Raw genomic sequence first — 22566 nt, 5'->3', positions numbered from 1 at the left:
TTTAGTTTTTTGTCAGGGCAGGAACAGGTTGGCTCTGAGGACGACGGGTGTGATAACGCACAGGGTGATGATGATGAGGTTGGAGATCCCACTTACTGCCAACCCACAGTCAGCCAAGAGATGAGGTCAGCAGAGGAGGTGGAGGAAGATGCTAGTGACGACGAGGTCAGGTTGCGCCTTCCTGGACAGAGACGTAGTACTGGAAGCACGTCAACAACTGCATCCTCAAACACAACTCTGCCTCTCACCACAAGTCGTGGTGGCTCTTCAGGTCGCATGGGTGCTAAGCCTTGCATAGCCTGGGCATTTTTTCAGATCGATAAAGATGACCCAACTAGTGTTATCTGTAACATTTGTCAGCAAAAGCTAAGTAGAGGCCAAAAAATACATAGTTTGAGTACTTCATGCATGAACCGGCACATGGACATGAAGCATAAGTTGCAGTGGGAAGCTCAGTGTGCTACAATGCGGCCTAGCCGGCCGGGCCAACCACCGTCTGCCATATCTTGTGCATCCGCGGCCTCTTCATCCTCTGTGACTGGGGGGACAGCAGTCACACCTGTTTTGGGGCGCAGACCTGCCACCTCTTTACCCGCAACAGCCAGCGTGATTGGCAGGTCATCATTTTCTTTGGAGGTGGTAACACCAGCTGGTGTTGAGCGCTGTCCGACATCGATAGCACCACCTTTGGATCAAGGCAACCTAACATGTCCGCCTGCATCTTCCTCACAGACCGGCAGTTTGCCGGGGACACCCTTATCAACCCCGTCTAAGCACAATAGCCAGCCCTCGGTCCCTCAGATGTGGACAAGTAAAAGACCATTTCCTCCTAGCCATGAGAAAGCTAAGAGGTTGAATTTCACCATCTGCAAGCTCTTGGCTACAGAAATGCTGCCTTTCCGCCTGGTGGACACAGAGGATTTTCGAGACCTTATGTCCGTCGCAGTGCCCCAGTACCAGATGCCCAGTCGGCACTACTTCTCAAAGAAAGGTGTGCCTGCGCTCCACCAGCATGTCGCACACAACATCACCGCTTCTTTGAGAAACTCTGTGTGTGACAGGGTGCATTTTACCACAGACACTTGGACGAGTAGGCATGGACAGGGGCGTTACATGTCGCTGACTGGGCACTGGGTAACTATGGTGACAGCAGGACAAGGGGCTGCTGTCCAAGTCTTGCCGTCCCCACGAGTTGTGCGTCAATCCTCTTTATGTCAAAGTTCCTCCACTGCTTCTGCCCCCTCAACCTCCTCTCGGTCTTCCACCTGCACCCAAAGCCTGTCTGGTCATGCCACAAGCTTTCTAACTGCGCAGAAGGGATCCTGCACACCTCCTTACTATGCTGGCAGTAGGGCTCAACGTCATCAGGCGGTTTTTACTTTGAAATGTCTGGGAAATGTGAGTCACACAGCTGAGGAGTTGTGGTCAGCTCTGGAGAACCAATTTCATGAATGGTTGTCTCCACTGGACCTGAAACCAGGGAAGGCCGTGTGCGACAATGCTGCAAACCTGGGTGCGGCCCTTCGCCGGGGCAATGTCACACACGTGCCTTGTATGGCTCACATGTTGAACCTGGTTGTCCAGCAATTTTTAGCCCACTATCCCAGACTAGATGGCCTTCTGCAGAGGGCACGGTCGCTGTGTGCTCACTTCCGCCGTTCGCATCCCGCAGCTCAGCGACTTACATCTCTAAAGAAGTCGTTGAGCCTGCCACTTCACCGGCTAAAATGCGATGTGCCTACCCGGTGGAATTCAACTCTGCACATGTTGCAGCGACTGTGGCAGCACCGACAAGCCCTGGTGCAATACGTTCTGGCGTATAGCCTGGGCCAACGAGATCCAGAGGTGGGGCAAATCACGCTGGAGGAGTGGTCTCAGATCAGGGACCTATGCACCCTTCTGCACAGATTTGAAATGGCGACGAAGATGTTTAGTGCTGACGATGCCATTATCAGCATGACTATTCCGGTGATTTACATGCTGGAGCACATGTTAAACAGAATTCGGAGTCAGGTGGTGGCACAAGAGGAGGTGGAGGAAGTAGAGGAGGAGGAGTTGTATGCGGAAGGGCTAATGTAGCACCCTGAGGATTCGGCTGCTACAGGGGTATTGCACCTCAACCCAGAGGTGTGATATTCCACTCCCGGGTAAGGATGGAGTGTGGACCTGAGCTCGGTAGGCTGCATGCACTACATACCTCCCATTTCCGAGGAACAGACCAACGGTACTCCCACTTAGAAATGTGCAGGTACGACCGAGTCTGTTCCTGGCTGGAGTGGGAGGGGGGTGGTACATCCCAAGTAGTGTAGGGGCAGATAGGGGGAGCAGCCTGGGTAAAGAAAGGAGCTCATTGTGTGCTGGTCACCTGAGCTCACACATAGAGGGTGTATATAAGGTGGGCACCAACTAAGAACAGGGTCAGTCAGTCTGCTGTAGAGGAGGAGTGAGTCAGCCTTTTGCAAAGAGTCTGTTGGAGAGCAGAAGAGCAGAGCAGAGAAGCCCCAGAGAGTGAGAGAGGAGAAGAAAGAGAGACCCAGAGGGGGAAGCAGAAGAGAGGACTCTAAGACCCCAAATCCAATCCACGGGTGAAGAGTCGGCATCAGGGTACCGGAACCCAAGCTGGTGGGGGCAAAAACACACCCCAGCCAGAGACCGGAGGCCGTGGGCAGCGTCTGCCACGGCCACCCACCATATCCACCACGAAGGCATACCACGTGGAGGGTCAGGGAACCCAAGGCCAAGGGTCTCCCAACAGAAGGCCCGAGGGAGCTGGACCTGGGTGGATCAATAGTGGGGACGGCCAGAGAAAGGACAGAAGGAGAGCTCAGGGTCACGCTCCGGACTCGCTTGGGGGTTGGCTGGATCCAGGACCTGGTGGATGCAGCACGGCTCGGGAGGTCACTTGAAGCTGGAGTGACCGGAACATCAGCAGTGAGTAAATACCCTTAACTGCATAACCCGACTCTGTCTTCCTTTAACACCTATGCTGCACCACCACAACCCCCATCCTCTGCACCTGACCCCCTGAGGCTATACCCACCCGTTGGGGGTTATACCATCACCAGCTGCACCTACACCATCAGCCTCAGCGGACCCTGCTGCAGCGGCGGCCATAGTGACCGCAATACAACGGGTGGCGTAGTCGACAATAAAGAACTTAATAACATCTGTAGGACTGCCACATACAACTGAGTTTGACACCCTGGGCACGGACCGGGTCACAGCCACTCGGAAGACTACAACCCCCATCTGATCCGGCTCCGGATATTCCCCATAAAGAATATGGCCCAGGGGGCGCGTCAACTTTGGCGTAGTCGGCAGGATTACGTGCCCGCAACACCCGGGTACTGCGTGCCTGAAGAAAAGAACGAGTTTACCTCAAAAAGAAGTCTCCTGCCGGTTCCGGAGGGTCCCCGCCATCGGACCCCATCACCAGTCGATTCCAGACGGTTGTCCGCCATTAACAGCGTTTTCCCGCCATCTGCAGAGTTTCCCGCCACTGGGAGACGATTCCCGCCATTTCCAAAGGTTTCCCGCCTTGGAAGAGCGGACGCCATTATGGGCGTGCCAGAGGGTGGCGAGAGGCCACCTCCCATCGTGGGCCAGGACCGAAGATGGCGCCAAAAGTGGAAACCGCCCCCACCAACAGAGACTGTGATGCTAGAGGTGTCTGTCAGCGTGAAAGAACAGCCCCTGGAGCTGACAATCACCAAATGGCCTCGGGACTGCCCTCGAAGGGGGAGGAGATGAAAGGAGAGAAAAGATGGGTGCCGCCTGGAGCAGTCTAGAGCGAGCGCACCCGGAGGCAAGAAGCCTGGAGAAGAGTATCGGAGGAGCTTACCCGGAGATGGCGAGAAAGCAGAGCAGCACCGGCCCGTTGGCCAGGAGCCTGCTAGAAACAGAGGAGGGAGAGCAGAGCAGCACCGGCCCGCTGGCCAGGAGCCTGCTGGAGACAACAGTAGGAGAGCAGAGCAGCACCGACCCGTTGGTCAGGAGCCTGCTGGAAACAACGACCCCACTAGGCCTAGTGGAGGTCCTAGCACAGCTCCCCCGAGACCGGGAGTGTGCACAGACCGCTCTGGAGGGCCTCGCAAGGAGGATGGCCCGGGTGCAGCGAGAGACGTTGGCGGAGTGGAGCCGAGAGATGGCCCAGAAGACCGAGACCTGTCAGCGGAGCACGCCACCCGAGACGAGGAAACAGACCGCCTCTGAGGATGGCGCGGGAGGACTGAAGGCCGGAGACGGCGCCGAGAAGGGAGCCGAACGAGTGGAGGCAGGTAAAGGGGACGTCTATACCCCAAACCGGGAAACCGCGTACCTGCCCCAGCTCCCCGTCGCAGAGCCCGAAGTCTATCCTGCCGTGCCCGTCGCTGCAACGTCACCGCCGCAGACTAGGCCTCAAACGGGAGCCGCGACCCCTGTGACGTCACACGCCTCGACCCCGAGCGTGACCAAGCAGGAAGTACCACCAGCCTGGTCGCAAGGCCTAGTACCCCCGGGCGCCGCAATACCAACAGCGCCCCCTACCTCCGCGGAGCCCCCGGCCTGGTCGCAGGGCCAAGTAGCCCAGGGCGCCGCCGTCCTTACGGTGCCCTTTACCTTCCAGATACCCCAGGCCTGGCCGCAAGGCCCGGGCATCCCGGGCGCCACCACCACCGCGCCCATAAGACCAAAAGTGCCGCATCTGGGAGAGGACCTGTACGCCCAGCACATGTGCCCGGATGGGCAGCCATTTATATGGCCACCGGAGTTCCACCATCCCCGACTCCGGAGAGAGAGACCCCTGGATGAACCCCTCATCCCGGCTCCAAAGCCCGTAAAGAGGATCTCGCCCCCGCTAGCGGAAGCGCAGTTTGAGTGGGACCCCACCGGAGAAGATCTTATGGGGTTCACTCAAGAAACTCGGGCAGCTGCAGCGGAGCGTGCTGAGTGCTGCCGCCAACAGCTCGAGAACTTCGAGAGGGAGCGGAGAGAGAGGCGGGTCCGGGAACAGCAAGCTCAAATAAGGAGCGCGGAGCAGAAGAGCCGGGCCAGGAGAGACCCCCGTGCAGCGCATAGTCCCCGCACCACCGGGACTGTGATAAAGTTTAACCTGCAGCATGGGTGGGGCTTCATCCGAGACCACCACACCCTAGGTGACGTCTTCGTAACAAGGAGAGACGTTGAGTCCCACCTACCGGAGGGACACAGAGGTCGTGACCTTTACATCGGGGACGAGGTCACCTTCACCCGGCACAAGTGTGCCAAAGGTCCCTACGCCCTCCATGTGCATCGCCTGACGGAGGAAGAGCTGCGGTGTGAGGAGGAAGAACAAGAGGACCCGGACGGGTCTGAAACTAGAGCCAAAGGTAACCAAAAAGCAAGAGCAGGAGGACGCCGTCGCTAAGGACAGCGAAGCAGAAGCTGTATATAGTTGCCCGTCGGGGCACAGTAAACTGAAACCGTAAACTGAAACCGTAAACTGAAACCGTAAACTGAAACCGTGAAATTGAAACTGTTGTTGCTAATATAGTCCCCGTTGGGACCAGCATGTGTGAACTGTTACCCGTTTTTCCCTTAATCCCACTGACCGAGGACTGAGAGCGGCCATATCCCCTGTATATAGTTGCGCGTCCTAAAGCGCCCCCCTACCGGTTTTACAGGAAAACCAGTTTTCCAGAGAGACTGTCGCACTTTACCCGGTCACACGTTGCACAGTGACCGGAGGAGGAGCCAGAGGCGACGAGAATGTTTTATCTGAAAAGTTTTATGCTAATATATGTTGTTTTATATGTTTTATATGTTTATGAAAAAAAAAAAATTGTATGTTTTTGGTGTTATGTCTTACAGCCCGAGGACGTGCTGTGATTTACCAGGGGGGAATGTAGCACCCTGAGGATTCGGCTGCTACAGGGGTATTGCACCTCAACCCAGAGGTGTGATATTCCACTCCCGGGTAAGGATGGAGTGTGGACCTGAGCTCGGTAGGCTGCATGCACTACATACCTCCCATTTCCGAGGAACAGACCAACGGTACTCCCACTTAGAAATGTGCAGGTACGACCGAGTCTGTTCCTGGCTGGAGTGGGAGGGGGGTGGTACATCCCAAGTAGTGTAGGGGCAGATAGGGGGAGCAGCCTGGGTAAAGAAAGGAGCTCATTGTGTGCTGGTCACCTGAGCTCACACATAGAGGGTGTATATAAGGTGGGCACCAACTAAGAACAGGGTCAGTCAGTCTGCTGTAGAGGAGGAGTGAGTCAGCCTTTTGCAAAGAGTCTGTTGGAGAGCAGAAGAGCAGAGCAGAGAAGCCCCAGAGAGTGAGAGAGGAGAAGAAAGAGAGACCCAGAGGGGGAAGCAGAAGAGAGGACTCTAAGACCCCAAATCCAATCCACGGGTGAAGAGTCGGCATCAGGGTACCGGAACCCAAGCTGGTGGGGGCAAAAACACACCCCAGCCAGAGACCGGAGGCCGTGGGCAGCGTCTGCCACGGCCACCCACCATATCCACCACGAAGGCATACCACGTGGAGGGTCAGGGAACCCAAGGCCAAGGGTCTCCCAACAGAAGGCCCGAGGGAGCTGGACCTGGGTGGATCAATAGTGGGGACGGCCAGAGAAAGGACAGAAGGAGAGCTCAGGGTCACGCTCCGGACTCGCTTGGGGGTTGGCTGGATCCAGGACCTGGTGGATGCAGCACGGCTCGGGAGGTCACTTGAAGCTGGAGTGACCGGAACATCAGCAGTGAGTAAATACCCTTAACTGCATAACCCGACTCTGTCTTCCTTTAACACCTATGCTGCACCACCACAACCCCCATCCTCTGCACCTGACCCCCTGAGGCTATACCCACCCGTTGGGGGTTATACCATCACCAGCTGCACCTACACCATCAGCCTCAGCGGACCCTGCTGCAGCGGCGGCCATAGTGACCGCAATACAACGGGTGGCGTAGTCGACAATAAAGAACTTAATAACATCTGTAGGACTGCCACATACAACTGAGTTTGACACCCTGGGCACGGACCGGGTCACAGCCACTCGGAAGACTACAACCCCCATCTGATCCGGCTCCGGATATTCCCCATAAAGAATATGGCCCAGGGGGCGCGTCACTAACATCTGCAAGGTCCAGACGGTCGGCAGCACCAAGGCGGCAGGCATGTGAGGGTGGGGGAGATGGTTTTACCAGGGCGCATGGTAGCAGCCAAACTAGTGAGGAAGGTGCAGGAGCCCAGGAAGAAGTGGAGGACGAACTGATGGAAGACTCATCAGATGAGGGAGACCTTGATCACATTTCTGTTGTGCGAGGTTGGGGGGAGAGGACAGAGGAAGGAAGCATGATTGTTACCTCGCCACCAACACAACAGGGACTTGGTGCTCCTGGATGCGCAACACACATGAGTGCCTTCTTGCTGCACTACCTGCAACATGACCCTCGAATTGTGAGAATTAGAAATAATCCTGACTACTGGGTTGCCACACTGTTAGATCCCCGGTACAAAAGTAAATTTGCCGAAATTATTCCTGCCATAGAAAGGGATGCACGCATGCTGGAGTATCAGCAGAGACTGTTGCAGAATCTTACATGTGCTTTTCCACAAAACACCAGTGGTGCACGTAGTGAATCTCACAGTTCCAACTTGCCAACCGTGGGACCGTCAAGTGTTCAGCACTCAAACCGTAACAGAACCACAGTATCTGCTGGTAACATCAATTTTGCGGAATCATTTCACCACTTTTTTAGCCCATCCTTTGCAAGGCCACAGGAGACAAGAAGTCTGACACATAGTCAACGCCTAGAGACGATGGTACAGGAGTATCTCCAAGTAAACATTGAAGCCATGACTGTGTCACTGGACCCTTGCTCTTTTTGGGCTTCCAATCTGGATAAATGGCCGGAGCTAGCCACTTACGCCTTGGAGATCTTGTCATGCCCCGCAGCCAGCGTTCTGTCTGAACGTGTGTTCAGCGCTGCTGGTGGTGTGCTGACAGATAAGCGCACGCGGCTCTCCACTGATAATGTAGACAGACTCACGTTCATAAAGATGAACAAATCATGGATCCGAAACGACTTTTCTACCCCTGTGTCATCCTGGGGAGAGTAAAAGCTTGATGATTGGTTAAAATCACCCTACCAACCGTTTTAAGCTTTCAAATTACTAATCATGTTTATCTGTATCTTGGCTGGAAAATAATTTGGGCTTTGTAGCAGTGTGCAGCACTGATTCTATTAGGCCATCTATAATAAGCTCCACCAGATTTAAAATTACAAATCATGTTTATCTGTATCTTGGCTGGAAAATAATTTGGGCTTTGTAGCAGTGTGCTGACAGATAAGCGCACGCGGCTCTCCACTGATAATGTAGACAGACTCACGTTCATAAAGATGAACAAATCATGGATCCGAAATGACTTTTCTACCCCTGTGTCATCCTGGTGAGAGTAAAAGCTTGATGATTGGTTAAAATCACCCTACCAACCGTTTTAAGCTTTCAAATTACTAATCATGTTTATCTGTATCTTGGCTGGAAAATAATTTGGGCTTTGTAGCAGTGTGCAGCACTGATTCTATTAGGCCATCTATAATAAGCTCCACCAGATTTAAAATTAATAATAATTTTTAGCTGCATCTAGCCCGGAAAATAATTTTGGGGCTCCGAGATGCGCAAGACACATAAGTGCCTTCTTGCTGCACTACCTGCAACATGACCCTCATATTGTCAGAATTCGAAGTAATCATGACTACTGGGTTGCCACACTCTTAGATCCCCCAAACTTTTCGATCAACCTTTTCATTTTAATAAAGACCAAAAAAATTGTCATTTTTGAAATTATAAGCATTAGCAGGTTATTAGAAACTGAAATCAAACAGTTTTCAACTCAAAACTTTATTCTAGGTGATGTTACATTTTCACATAGGACCCCTTGTTCGAAAGGAGCTTCTGAACTCTCTCGTCAATTGAATTTGTCAGGTTTTGGATGGTTTCTGCTTCAATTGTTTTGCATGAGGACAGAATACCCTCCCAGAGCTGTTGCTTAGATGTGAACTGCCTCCCGCCATCATAGACACTCCTTTTGATGATGCTCCAGAGGTTCTGAATGGGGTAGAGGTCAGGGGAGCATGGGGGTCACACCATAAGTTTGTCCCCTTTTATGCCCATATCAGCCAGAGATGCAGATGTTTTATGTGCAGCATGAGATGGTGCATTATCATGAAAAAAAATGATCTTGCTGTGAAATACACGGTTCTTCTTCTTGAACCATGGCAGGAAGTGCTGTTTGAGAAAATCCACATACATTATGGAGTTCATCTTTAGCGCCTTCAGGGATCCTAAAGGGGCCGACAATCTCTCTCCCCATGATTCCAGCCCAAAACATTACTCCACCTCCTCCTTGTTGGCGCTGTAGCCGTGTTTGCGTGGGGTGTCCATCAACCAGCCATCCTCCACTCCATCCATCTGGACCATCGAGCGCTGCACGGCACTCATCCGTGAACAAAACAGTTTTGAAATCAGTCTTCATGTAATGTTTAGCCCACTGGAGCCGTTTCTGCTTGTGTGAAGTGGATAGAGGAGGTCGACAGGATGGCGTATGCACAGCTGCAAACCTCTGAAGGACCCTGCATCTTGTTGTTCGGGGGACGTTGGAGGCACCAGCAGCTTCAAAAACTTGTCTGCTGCTATGACAAGGCTTTTTTGCCGCTGCTCTTTTAACCTGACGTAATTGCCTGTAGGAAAGAGTTCTCAATTTGCCCTTATCAGCACGCACACGTGTGTACTGTGAATCAGCTACATACTTCTTGATTGCCAAGACACTTCATCCTGATCATCGCACAATGTTGATTGTAGTCATGCCTTGACCTAAACACTCCACAATTTGTTGCTTCTCAGCAGCCGACACATCCTTTTTCTTTCCCATTTTGGCAGAAAATGTAGGCTGCTTAATAATGTGAGACAGCCTTCTTAAGTAGTCTTGCCTTTCATTGGACACACCTGCCAAACTAATTAGCACAGGTGTCTGCAATTGCTTACAGTGATATAAAGAGCCCTGACACACATCACCATCAATGAGTTTAACTGACAAACAAACAAATTCTTCCCTTATCACTCCTAAACACTTTTTGCATAATAATTTGGAACACAGTGTACATGTGCTTTTCCACAAAACACCAGTGGTTCACGTAGTGAATCTTACAGTTCTAACTTGCCAACCGTGGTCTGTATGGAGTTGTTCAATAAAGGGCCCAAAATTAAGATAACATAGATGGGAGAGGTCTCTATGAATAGGAATTCCTAAGTATTTGATACCCTGTGAGGGCCAGGCAAAGGGAAAGTTGGACTGGATGGAATCCTATATGGATTTGGGGAGGGAGACATCGAGGGCCTCAGACTTCGCTGCATTGATTTTAAAATTTGACCATGTAACAAAGTGATCTATTTCAGCCATAACAGCATGGATGGATATATGTGATTGAGTGATATATACTAGGACATCATCAGCAAATAGAGAGCACTTGTACTCGGTGCCTCCCACCTCAATCCACCTAATATTGGGGTTATGGCGAATTGATGAGAGCAGGTGCTCCGTCACTAGGATGTATAAGAGAGGGGACAGAGGACATCCCTGCCTTGTCCCATTGGTGATTGTGAAAGGTGATGAAAATGTTCTGATGCACCCCCTGGGCCTTGGGACACCCGGAGCCGGACCCTTTTTGGTGGATGCTGGTGGTTGTAGTCTTCGTGGTGGCGACCCGGTTCCGTGGCTCAGGGTGGTCAAACCAGTGGCGGAACTATTTATGTGGTTTTGATGTTTAAATGTCCGACTACGCCACCCGTGGATTGCGGTCAGAGTGAACCGCCGCTGCAGGGCAGACCGCTGAGGCTGGTGTTGTGCGTGCAGCAGAGCGTAGCATAACTCCCCACGGGAGGAGTATAGCCTCAGGGCAGTGTATGCAGAGGATGGGGGTGATGGTGCAGGGCAGCAGCAGTAACGACACGGAGTCAGTGATGCAGTCCAGGGCCTTTACTCAGAGTTCTTATTATCCAGACCACGTCTGCAGGTAACGGCTGCCCACGTCGTACTGTGCTCACCAGGTGAGGGGCTCAGACAACTCCCAGATAACTTTGGAGCGCTTCACAGGACCCCCTTTGTGTGTCCTTTGTCTGGCCTTTCTTACCAACCCTTCTGTCCGGCTGCCTCGGGCCTCCTCTTGGTAAACTTGGCGCCAGTTTCCCTGACCCTATGTAGTGCCTTCCTAGTGGGTGTAGCGAGGGGCTGCGCCACATAAAATGTCACAGCCTCCGGTTTCTAGCTGAGGGTCGTTTCCTGCCTCCACTAGTTTCGGGGACCGGTCTCCCCTTTGGCCTGACCCCTCCACGCAGGTGGATTCGGGCGTGCGGTGGCGACTCGCCCGTCCGCACCCCTGGGATCCCTTCATTCCTCGTTCCTGGAGCCTTCTCCGCTCCTCTTCCTTCCTTCTCCCTCTTCCAGGCCTGGGCCTCTGTTACTAAGCCCGCCTCCGGAGCAGAGCTCATGCAGAGCCCCTGCTCCCTGCCACTTCTGCTCAGACTTCTCTGCACTGAACTAAGATGGTGCCCACCTTTTATACTCCCTTCTCAATGCACCCAGGAACTGCTTCCTCCCTGCTCCTGCACTACAGGGTTCCCCTTCCTCAGTGTTCCCTCCCCCCACTCCAGCCAGGGACAGGGACTGTCGTGCCCATCTCAGAGGCATATTGGTCGCCCTGCCGCACGGCAATGTGGTGTAATGCATGCAGGTGTCGGGTCCTGATCCACACTCCATCCTTACCTGAGAGTGAGATATCACACCTCTGGGTGAGGTGCAATACCTCTGTAGCAACCGAGCCCTCAGGGTGCTACAGTTCCATTTATCTTCAGCCTAGGTGACGTATTGTGATACAGGGCCGTGATTTTGGCTATAAAAGGGTCCCCTATACCCCTACCCCAAGCTTTTTAAGAGAATCATATATGGCATGCCAGGAGACTCTATGGAATGCTTTCTCAGCATCCAACGAGAGTATCGAATTACAAATTTTTAACTGCATCTAGCCCAGGAAATACTTTGTGCCTAGTAGCAGTGTCTGCTAGTCAGCGGATTATCCCGGCTGTTAAGCAAGCTACACCACCTGTAGTTTGGACACTTAATTTTTTCAAAGGAAATGCTTCGAGACCACGGGATACTCAGTGAAGAGCATCAGGAGGCACCCCAAGGCATAGGGGCTGGGACTGGCAGTAGGATGCCTTGTGGTGGACAGCCGAGCTCGATCCTTATAAAAGCTTTTTAACTGCAGCAGCTTTAGTGGACGCTACTGGAGCTGGAATTACGCGGCTGCTGGCATGAGACTTGCCCTCCAATAGATCCTTGTAAATGGATTTAAAGTGTATTCATTCAAATTAGAGAGACAATTTAAATTAAAAAGCTTAGAGCTGCCTCCACCACAGGGGGGCTCGCTCGACCCACCAGCGGACAGGCACCAGTATTGGGAGAGGGGGGCTGGCCGTCAGGGTTCACCGCGGCTCTGGCACAAACCCGGCGACACGGAGGTGGCACGGGCAGGAGCGGACTGAACGTGTCGGCTTCTCACTTTTTGGATTTTAGAAGGGCATGACATGCCTATATCTGTGTCTCCCCCTCCTTTTACTCCTCCACCTCTTTTCTTTTCGCATGACTATATGTACTTGTCACTTTTCCATGTGTTAGTTGTGTCTTCTGAGCAGTTTGTCAGCTTTTGGACACCTTTGAAGGTGTTTTCTATGTGTTTCTATGTGTTTTTGTTTGCCTGCCATTGGTTTTAATGGGTGTTCGACGAACCAAACCGAACTCGAACACTACGGGGGTGGCTCAACACTAATCATAAGATATTTCTCGTGTGACACCTTGGTAATTAGACACCTTTTTATAGGCCATCAGCTAAACCTGCTCATATTATTTTTCACTAAGTGGCAGGATTGCTTTCTGATTACTGATATATTTCATCATGTGTCATGACTTTCCATGGCTTTTTGCACCAATGTTTCTTCATGTGTGCAATATTTTTCCCTGTGTTATTTCTCATTATTACGCATTACTTAATTTATGGACATCTATCATTTGATTTCTATACCTGTGCAGATTGGATGGGTTATTACTGACATCTGGTGAGAATTTCATGCCAATAACACCATTAGAAATATATTTACTTAGAAATTTGGTGACGTGTTCAATGCTTATTTCACGATGATTGCAATATATTAAAAGGATAAAAACTTTAATGGAGGTGCTTCTTAAAATTGAAAATTACTTTTGTCAGTTTCAAGCTACTTTAATGACCATTATGGGTGTTTCTTACTTTAACAGAAGGGTACCTAGTACAGTTTTGTCCATGTATGTAAGAGATTACTATGTTTGACTGTAAGTTGTAAATCTAAATTCTCTTGTTAGCTTATACAAATCTACGAAAACAATTTTAAATCTCACAGCCATCATCTTATTTTACATTTTAGATTTTGTGCATGACTTAAGAATGCCGGTTGGGGATTAAAAAGTTGGTCTGAAGGTTTTCTGCCGTTACCCTGACCACAAGGATAAAGGCAAAGAAAAAAACTGTAAATTACTTTTTCTGCAGTTCAATAGAAGCTAGGAAATTCTCTGGGATAAACCATTGGCATTATTTGAATAAAACTAATATACAATGCTCTCTCTTTAAGCTGCCAACTTAGATACTGAGACAAAACTAGTGTTGTGGCGACAGTGATATTAGGATTGCATTGAAGTGCTACGCAATGTACTTTCATTAAAAGAATACGTCTGGCTGTACAAAGAGCCATGTATAATGAGGGTGCATAGCACTCTATTCAGCAGCTGCCTTAAAAAGGTTTTTGTGTTTTTCAGGCATCCATAGAAATGAATAACCTGTCTGTAGACAAACATACAGTTCAGGATTAACATTACAATTTTACATAGTTTACATAGGTGCAGCGAACAACGTAATGGAAATAGAATTGTTTTTATTAAAACAAATTTGTTAGAGTGTAGCGTGAAAAATGTCAACCCAGCTATGAGAAATTTATTTCACAATGACAACTTCTTTCTGTACTAAGGATAGCCCATTGATTAGCTGCGGAGTAACTATACAACTGTGGCCAAAAGTTTTGAGACCGACAAAATTTGGTTTTCATAGAGTTTGCAGCTTGAGTATTTTTAGATCCTATAAGTCAGATGTTTCTATGGCTACTAAAGTACAACTCTAAGAATTTCACAAGTTTTTACACTTTTATAAAGAAATACATCAAGTTTATGCAAAGACTCTATGTTTACATTGTTGACCCTTATTTTTCAAGACTTCTGCAATTTGCCGTAACATGCTGGATATTAGCTTCTGGGCCAAATCCTGACGAATAACAGCCCATTATTATCTAATCAATGCTTGGAGTTTATCACAATTTCTGTGTTTTTGTTTGTCAATCCTTTTTGAGGATTGACCACACAATCTCAAAGTGATTGAGAGATCTGGGGAGGTTCTTTGCCATCATGCTGAAAAAAGCATTATTTATAGTGTTGAGCCACCCCCATAGTGTTCGGGTTCGGTTCGGTTCGTCGAACACCGGGATGTTTGTGGAACTGTTCGTAGAACACCGTCGAACACAGTCGAACACCGTTAAAACCACTGGCAGGCAAACAAAAACACATAGAAACACATAGAAAACACCTTCAAAGGTGTCCAAAAGCAGACAAACTGCTCAGAAGACACTCTCTTTAAAAAAGCCGGCCGGCAATTCAGCAGCGGCATACACCGGTACCCGACAATTTAGACAAGAAGGAATAGAGCATCACACATAGATTAGATAGATAGAAACATGTCAGTCACACATATAAGAAGCACAGTGACAGTGTTGCTTACTGTACTTGTCATTTAGTGTTAAAGGATTTATTAAAAAAAATAATAGTGTTTTCATGCACCGTCTCTTTAAAAAAGCCAGCCGGCAATTCAGCATCGCTACCCGACAATTTATAATAGAAAGAATAGAGCATCACACATAGATTAGATAGATAGAAACATGTCAGTCACATATATAAGAAGTACAGTGATAGTGTTGATTACTGTACTTGTCATTTAGTGTTAAAATAAAGGATTTATTAAAAAAAAATTGGCGTGGGGTTCCCCGTAATTTTAGTCTCTAGCGGAGGTTAAGCAGACAGCTGGGGCAGATGTTTGAAGCCTGGGAAGGGGGTAATACCCACGGAGCTTCCCAGGCTACTAATATCAGCCCCCAGCTGAATACCTAGCCTTTATTAGCTATTAAAATGGGGGACCCCCAAAAAAATGACGTGGGGTCCCCCCTATTTTAATAGCTAGCAAAGGCTAGGCAGACAGCTGGGGGCTGATATTAATAGCCCAGGAAGGGTGCCATGAATATTGGCCCCCTCCCAGGCTAGAAACACCAGCCGCCAGCCGCCCCAGAAATGGCGCATTCCATAGGATGCGCCAATTCTGGCACTTAGCCTCGCTCTTCCCACTGCCCTGTAGCGGTGGCAGTGGGGTAATAGGGCTGGGGTTGATGTCAGCTTATAATGCCAGCTGACATCAAGCCCCGGTTAGTAATGGAGAGGTGTCTATAAGACACCCCCATTACTAACCCCATAGTCAAAGTTAAAAAAAACACAAACACCCAGAATAAAGTCCTTTAATTGAAATAAACACACAATTCTTTATTGTTCTAAATTAAACCATACTTACCATCACGCCCATTCCAGCTGAAGCCAATGTCTTCTGCAATAAAAGTAAAATAATAAAGCAACATCATCCTTACCTTTCCATGGTTCCCACGACAGCTTCAGCTCTGCTACATTGACATGACAGGCTGGATCGCAGCCGAAAGCTGCCATCCAGCTTGCCATGCCGCAGACACTGAGAAGCGTAGGCATGCTTGTGCTCCTCAGTGTCTCACTGAGACGGCATAAAGATGAGCCGAGGTCATGTCTAATGAACTCAGCTCACCTCATGCACGTCACTGACAGCGTGGGAGAATTCTCCTGCGCTCAGCGCTTGAGCAGGCGAATTCTCCCACGCTGGGATGGCATTAAGATGACAGGCTGGATCACAGCTGAGTGCTGCCATCCAGCTTGTCATCCTTCAGAGACACTGCAGAGCGCAAAGGATGGCATGCTGGATGGCAGCGCTCAGCTGCCATCCAGCCTGTTATCTCAATGCCATCCCAGGGTGGGAGAATTCTCCTGCTGAAGCGCTGAGCGCAGGAGAATTTTCCCACGCTGTCAGTGACGTGCATGAGGTGAGCTCATGTCCAATGAACTCAGATCACCTCATACACGTGGGAGAATTGCCTGCACTCTGCAGTGTCTATGAAGGATGACATGCTGGATGCCAGCGCTCAGCTGCCATCCAGCCTGTCATCTCAATGCCATCCCAGCGTGGGAGAATTCTCCTGCTCAAGCGCTGAGCGCAGGAGAATTTTCCCACTCTGTCAGTGACGTGCATGAGGTGAGCCGAGTTCATTGGACATGACCTCGGCTCATCTGGATGCCGTCACAGCGAGACACTGAGGAGCGCAAGCATGCCTGCGCTTCTCAGTGTCTGTGGAGTGGCAAGCTCGATGGCAGCATTCGGCTGCAATCCAGCCTGTCATGTCAATGTAGCAGAGCGGAAGCTGTCGTGGGAACCATGGAAAGGTACAGATGAGGTTGTTTTATTATTTTACTTTTATTTCAGGAGATCGTTGGCTTCAGCTGGAATGGGCGTGATGGTAAGTATGGTTTAATTTAGAACATTAAAAAATTGTGTGTTTATTTCAATTAAAGGACTTTATTCTGGGTGTTGTGTTTTTTAAATACTTTACTAGAAATTCATGGCAGTCATGTCTAATATTGGCGTGACCCCATGAATTTCTGGCTTAGGGCCAGCTGATAATGCCAAGCTGGCCCTAACCCCTTTATTACCCAGTGAGCCACCGCCCCAGGGCCCTGGATGAGTTGGGTACAGCGCCAGAAGATGGCGCTTCTATGAACGCGCCATTGTCTGGTGTGGCTGGGGACTGCAATTTGCAGCGGGGGGGGGGGGGCCCAGAAAGCTTGGGCCTCCCTGCGCTGCGGATTCCAGCCCCCAGCTGCCTAGATGTACCTAGCTGGACACAAAAATAGGGCGAAGCCCCACGTATTTTTTTTTTTAATTATTTCATGAAATTCATGAAATAATTTTAAAAAAAAAGGGCTTCCCTATATTGTTGTGTCCGGCCAGGTTCAAATAGGCAGCTGGTGGTTGGGGGCAGCCAGTTCCTCCCTGCTGTACCTTATAGACGCCTCTCCATTACTAACCTGGGCTTGATGTCAGCTGGCATTATAAGCTGACATGAACCCCAGCCCTATTACCCCACTGCCACCGCTACAGGGCAGTGGGAAGAGCGAGGCTAAGTGCCAGAATTGGCGCATCCTATGGATGTGCCATTTCTGGGGCGGCTGACGGCTGGTGTTTCTAGCCTGGGAGGGGGCCAATATTCATGGCACCCTTCCTGGGCTATTAATATCAGCCCCCAGCTGTCTGCCTAGCCTTTGCTAGCTATTAAAATAGGGGGGACCCCACATCATTTTTTTGGGGGTCCCCCATTATAATAGCTAGTAAAGGCTAGGCATTCAGCTGGGGGCTGATTAGTAGCCTGGGAAGCTCCGTGGGTATTACCCCCTTCCCAGGCTTCAAACATCTGCCCCAGCCGTCTGCTTAACCTCCGCTAGAGACTAAAATTACGGGGAACCCCACGCCAATTTTTTTTAAAATAAATCCTTTATTTTAACACTAAATGACAAGTACAGTGATCAACACTATCACTGTACTTCTTATATATGTGACTGACATGTTTCTATCTATCTAATCTATGTGTGATGCTCTATTCTTTCTGTTATAAATTGTCGGGTACAGATGCTGAATTGCCGGCCGGCTTTTTTAAAAAGACGGTGCATGAAAACACTATTATTTTTTTTTAATAAATCCTTTAACGCTAAATGAGAAGTACAGTAACCAACACTGTCACTGTACTTCTTATATATGTGACTGACACTCTATTCTTTCTGTTCTAAATTGTCGGGTACCGGTGTATGCCGCTGCTGAATTGCCGGCTTTTCATGTTTCACTGTGAGCACTGTTCCCATCGATTTGGGCAACCACTGTAATGCCACAACCACCATGGCTGTGGCATTACAGTGAGTGGCAGACAATCCCTGCATGATTGGTGCTCTAAATAGCGCCAGACATGCAGGACACGCTTTTGGTGCACGAACAGTTATCGAACATAACCTCGAACAGCCGAATTTTTTGCAAATCATTCGCGTTCGTCCAACGACTCGAACACCGCCCAAAACAGCTCGAATTTGAGATTGGCGAACAGTTCTAGTCGAACACTGCTCATCTCTAATTATTAATCACCTCTAATTGCTCTTGGATCATTGGGAGAAGTTGCTCTTGGAGGATGTTTAGATACCATTCTGTATTCATGGCAAAATTGTGAGTCCACTCATATGGATGAAAAGTATCTTGACACATGAATGGTCTTAGGATGCTTTACTGGTGGCATGATACAGAACTCACCTTTTCTTCTCCAGACAATCATTCTTTCAGAAGTCCCAAATAATCTGAAGTGGGTTTAATCAGAGAAAATAGCTTTGCAGGAAGTACACAGATTGGACTTAAGTGGACTGGGGTAAAATTATTTTCTCTGATGAAGCCCCCCTTCAGGTTGTTTGGTATGATCTGGAAGAATGATCACCCATAGACGAAAATGTGAGCCCTACCATGAGTCTTGTGTCATGCCAACAATAAAGCATCCTGAGATCATTCATGTGTGTGGTTACTCTTCATCCAAGGGAGTGGGCTCACTCCCAATTTTGCCTACAAACACTGCCATGAATAAAAAATGGTATCTATACGCCCCCAAGAGTAAATTTTCCCACTAATTCAGAAGTCATTTGGTGATGAACAATTTTCTAGCATGATAGAGCACCATGTCACAAGGCAAAAGTGATAACTAAGTGGCTTGGTAAGTAAAACATTGAAATTTTGGGTTCATAGCGAGGAAATTCCTTGAAAGTGGATAGACAAACAAAAACACAGAAATTGTGATAAATTCCAAGCAATGATTAGGCAAGAAAGGGATTGTCATCAGACAGGATTTGGCCCATAAGCTGATATCCACCTGCAGGGCAAATTGCAGAAGAATTGAAAAATAAGGGTCAACACTGTAAATATTGAGTCTTTGCATAAACTTGATGCATTCGTGAATTACTCTAAAAACTTCTGGAATACTTATAATTGTACTTCAATAACCATAGAAACATCTGACTTAAAAAATTAAAAACACTAAAGCGGCAAAACTTGTGAAATTCAAAATTTGTGTCAGCCTAAAAGCTTTGACCACAACGCTAGATCATGAATAAGAGGGCTAAATTGACATTCTGCCCTATAAGAAAACACCAGCAGTATCAGTCATTGACATGCCACTTTACAGTTGGTAATGGAATAGTACTGGACTGAGCAAAAAAATTTAAAGTGGTCACATGGCAATCATCGTTCAGGTTGCTTGGATGGCAACAAAATAATGACAGATGGAGACAGACTTAAAAATATGCAGTAACACAACAACTTTAATGTACACATAGATTACATATTTTCTCTCCACAGGAGGGCTCGTTACTTATAATGTTACATAATATTACAGCCACAAAGGGTATGACAGTCCATTTTAAGTAACAGTCTCTATGTTCTGGTAGTGTCATGGAGGAAGTCCCAGATGCAGCGGCATAATCTTTACCTGACCTTTGGCTCCTTATTTGTAACACTGCATCATCCCACAGTACCGTAACTGTAGGGGCTAAAGTTCAGGCTCCCAGTTGGACTAACTCTTGCACTTTCTAAGTTGGACTTCTTCTGGCACTTATGGCAATGCAAGAAGGAAGACTCCCGCTCCTTCCATGCTGTAATTCTCATCATTGAGGCTTTGTTTGTCATCTGTCTTATCATTTGTGCAGCCATCACATCATCAATGTTGACATCTCTGGACATGACAACAAGTACTCCATCTTCTCCAGCACAATTAATTTGTGGTAGGTCATGCAGCCACCTCTGGCAATACCCTCTGGTGGGTCAGAGACTGCTCTCTAGCTCGAGTAATGCAGCAGTATAAGTAAGCTCGGGAGACTCCCTCTCCCACCCCCACTTGTTCAGTCTCTGCTCCATTTCTTTTCTGAAGTGTAGACCCAACAGTGAGATGTGTGCACTGCACTCAACATAAGCTATTCATCCCTACTCCTTCTTTCCTGACCAAGTGACATGCTGTGCTCAAAGTTTGTATTATTAATCGAACACCACACCTCCTTTGTCAGCAGCACCACTTCATCTTAGCCTTATTGACTGCTGTATATTTAGGTATTATTTTTCCATATTATATAGGCCATGGTTACTCCATAGGAGCTTCCAGGGTAGCTTCAATGCAGCAGTGCTGCTTACGTCTCTATAAGGGAGTTCCTTCCTCCCCTTGCAAGCTCTAAATGTATTTTTGGAAGACCCCAACTAATCAGGGCCATATTTTCTGCTGAAATACCTTCAGAGTTAAATGGCCATTAATCACAATAATCGGAACGACAGAATACTGCAGCTCAATGGTAATCTGAATGCAAGGATCCACAAAGCTCATCTAAATCAATAGGGGTAGATGCTAAAATGTGGGGAATTTGTTATCTCCAAGTGCCGGAATCTCATTTTCCAGAATCCCATCTCTTGATCTAAAAAAGGGAAAATAATGTATTATGAATATCTAATAAGTGCACAGACTAATAAAAGTAGATTTACAGGTATATTATAAACAACACAGAATGATAATTCCATACATTTGCATACATTTCTTAAGTTATTGATCATGTAACACCATTGCTAAGAAATACTTAAGGACCGATTCATTAAGACTTGCGGTGCCCACGCTAATCTTAATGAAGAGCTCACTGAAGTAAAATTCGCTGAATTCGTTAAAGGGAATCTGTCAGCAGGTTTTGCTATTTCATCTGAGTGCAGCATGTTGTAGGCAAAGAGAAGCTGAATCAAACGATGTATCACTTAGTTTACTGAGTGCAGCAGTTATCATGACATTGGAGTTCCTAGATTTAGCAATACAGCAGAGCTGAGGAAGCTAACCCCGCCTACACCAGGCTCTGTATATACAATGTCCATAGACAGTGAGGTGTATATCACAGCAGGGGGTGGTATTGAGACCAGCATGTGCTGCTGTAGCTGCTGTAGTCAGGGCAATGATAATCAGCAGGTGATAAAATCTTCATTGTAAGTAAACAAAGGCACACAGCCTGACATGTGACACCGCTAAAATCTGTGTTTTAACCCATACCTCATGCTGTCCTCAGATTACATAGCAAAAACCTGCTGACAGATTTCCTTTAAGAGTTGCACACCACTTAATGAATTCATTGCATCTTCCACAGTGACATGTGCCTCCATGTGCCTTGCTAGAATGCCACATCACTACTATTCCTCCCAGCCTCGCCCAGTTTGATGGAGCTGATTCAGTATGGTGTAAAAATGGCAAAAGTTGTAAAATTGTTGTGCAACTTTACATTGCGCACAAATGCTGTGACTTTTCAATGTGATTTTATGCCTTTGTTCTGACTTAAAAGCTTTGATGCATTGCCATCTTAGTCTAAAAAGATTGACTCTCTGACGGATATAGAGTACGATATAGATTATGAGTCACATAGTTGATAATTATAATTATGTAGTGCCCCGAGGGTTCGGTTGCTACAGGGGTATTGCACCTCAACCAGAGGTGTGATATTCCACTCCCAGGTAAGGATGGAGTGTGGACAAGGGCTCAGTTAGCTGCACACACATACACTCCCCATTTCCGGGGGACAGCTCGACGGTGCTCCCAGATGCAGGCACAACTGACCATGTCCCTGGCTGGAGTGGGGAGGGGGGAGAGAACCCAGTGGTGTAGGAGCAGAAAGGGGACGGTTTCTGGAGCACAGGAAGGAGCTCATTGGGTGCAGGTCACCTGAGCTCAGACACAAAGAAGTAGATAAAAGGCGGGAGCCATCTTGTTCAGAGTAGAGTAAAGGAGTAGAGAAGTAGTTCAGTCAGAGCTGACAGGGAGCCGTGGCTCAGCCTGAGCTCAGCTCCACAAGGCAGGCCTAGAGAGAAGGCTGGGGCCAGAGAGGAGAAGAGAAGAAGGAGAAGGAAGGAAGGAGAAAAGACAGAGGAGTAGAAAGGCTCCAGAAACAAGAAGGCAGAAGGGACCCTAAGAGAGCAGAACGGACAGCAACCGTTGCAAACCTGCGTTATATCAGGCGAAGGGTCAAGCTGAGGAAGGGTACCGGATTCCCAAGTTGGTGGAGCTAAATTATCCCTCAGCCGAGAACCGGAGGTCGTGATCATTTATTGGTGCGACCCCCCGCCAAACCTGCTAGATAGGCGCCATATAGGATAGCGGGAAGCGGAGGCCAACGCTTACCCGACCCAGTCCGCGGTAGCTGGACAGAAGTTTGGTCACTGGTGGGGCACGAGAGGCCAGAGAAAGGACAGAAG

General features: G+C 48.6%; 1 protein-coding gene across 1 annotated transcript in view; it reads right to left on the bottom strand.

The window, feature by feature from the left end:
• Positions 1-19643: 19643 nt before the first annotated feature.
• SMIM36 (small integral membrane protein 36) overlaps positions 19644-22566 on the bottom strand; it is a 37125-nt gene continuing 34202 nt past the window's right edge. The window contains exon 2 of the mRNA XM_073681221.1: positions 19644-20759. The gene's annotated coding sequence lies outside the window, so the exon portion shown is untranslated. The remainder of the gene's footprint in view (positions 20760-22566) is intronic.

This window comes from Phyllobates terribilis, unplaced genomic scaffold (genome assembly GCF_046119375.1).
Source record: "Phyllobates terribilis strain yellow unplaced genomic scaffold, ASM4611937v1 Scaffold_5__5_contigs__length_657084704, whole genome shotgun sequence".
NCBI classification, from domain to species: Eukaryota; Metazoa; Chordata; class Amphibia; order Anura; family Dendrobatidae; genus Phyllobates; species Phyllobates terribilis.
This window is presented reverse-complemented; position numbering and strand designations above follow the sequence as displayed.